Here is a 1245-nt window from a genome sequence, read left to right as displayed (position 1 = left end):
CCCCCCCCCCCCCCCCCCCCAAGTTATGTTACATAGTTACATAGTTAGTACGGTCGAAAAAAGACATATGTCCATCAAGTTCAACCAGGGAATTAAGGGGTAGGGGTGTGGCGCGATATTGGGGAAGGGATGAGATTTTATATTTCTTCATAAGCATTAATCTTATTTTGTCAATTAGGAACATTCAGCACCCACCCGCTATCAAGGCAGCTGCCTATCATGTCATGCCCTACCTGCACAGGTGTGCTGGCTACTCAAATGATCCAATTAAGGAGGCCATTTAGTCAGCAGCAGCAGAAGTCCTGTGCCTGGACGCTCCAACAGCGGCCAGACACAAGCAGAAGCAGAAGCAGCAGAAGCAGCAGCAGCACCACCTTTTGTTTTTTGGCTGCAGCAGCAGCAAGGCCCACAGGGCTGGCTAGCTGGCTAGCCAGCAAGCAGGTAGCAATGAAAGTAGGAATCTTTCTTTTTAACCCTGTAAGGGGGTGGTGCACTGTACCCGAAGATACTGCCATATCGGGTCAATGCATAGGGCGACGGAAGCAAGCTTCGAAATCGGCCCCCGTTCTCAAAAATCCATTTAATATATGGTCCCCAGATAGGGGACGTATCAGATATTAAACTGATAAGAACAGATACTACACTTGATCTTAGCCAAAAGGCCGAGAAGCGATAACCGTGAAAGGGGCGGGCCCAACAAGGTGCCCTTCATGGGCACTATCACTGCTTGCTGTCAGGGAGGCTGCCAGACAATTTTCCATGCACACTCTGGGCTGGGGGGCAGTCAACCACCAGTACACACAGCAGAACCTAAACCCATACCATTATTGCTAAGCAGCAAGACAGGGGCCCATTGCACTCCCACGGGGCCTTTTTAAATGCAATCCATAACCCGGATTTGCCAGGAACCCTTCTTACTCCTCCTACTTGCATGTGACACTGGGCTTAGGATCTGCATAGGAAACACACACACAAGCACACACCTACCTTTGTTGCCTGCAGATGCCTCCTTGGCTGTCCCCAAACGGTATCAAACCAACACCCACGGGAAGCTGTAAGCATAGAGGACATGCCTGCACCCCATTGGACTTACCTGTGTGGGTTAAACCCGGGTTATTTGACAACCTATGGCGGTGATGGTTCTGCTCAGGCAGAGCAGTGCTGATGCTCCTCATAAAGCTGTCGCTGCTGTGAAGGTTCTAGGTGACATCACAAATCCCTATGGTTACATACACAACAAAGCTG

General features: G+C 50.2%; 1 non-coding gene across 1 annotated transcript; it reads right to left on the bottom strand.

Annotated features, from left to right (window-relative positions):
- Positions 1-483: 483 nt before the first annotated feature.
- LOC130301828 (U2 spliceosomal RNA) lies at positions 484-674 on the bottom strand. Its single transcript, XR_008852176.1, has one exon. It is a non-coding gene; the product is annotated as a U2 spliceosomal RNA (small nuclear RNA).
- Between the last annotated feature and the right edge of the window lie 571 nt (positions 675-1245).

This window comes from Hyla sarda, unplaced genomic scaffold (genome assembly GCF_029499605.1).
Source record: "Hyla sarda isolate aHylSar1 unplaced genomic scaffold, aHylSar1.hap1 scaffold_1137, whole genome shotgun sequence".
In the NCBI taxonomy this organism is placed as follows: Eukaryota; Metazoa; Chordata; class Amphibia; order Anura; family Hylidae; genus Hyla; species Hyla sarda.
Note: the sequence above shows the minus strand (reverse complement) of the source record. Positions and strands in the feature narration are given on the sequence as shown.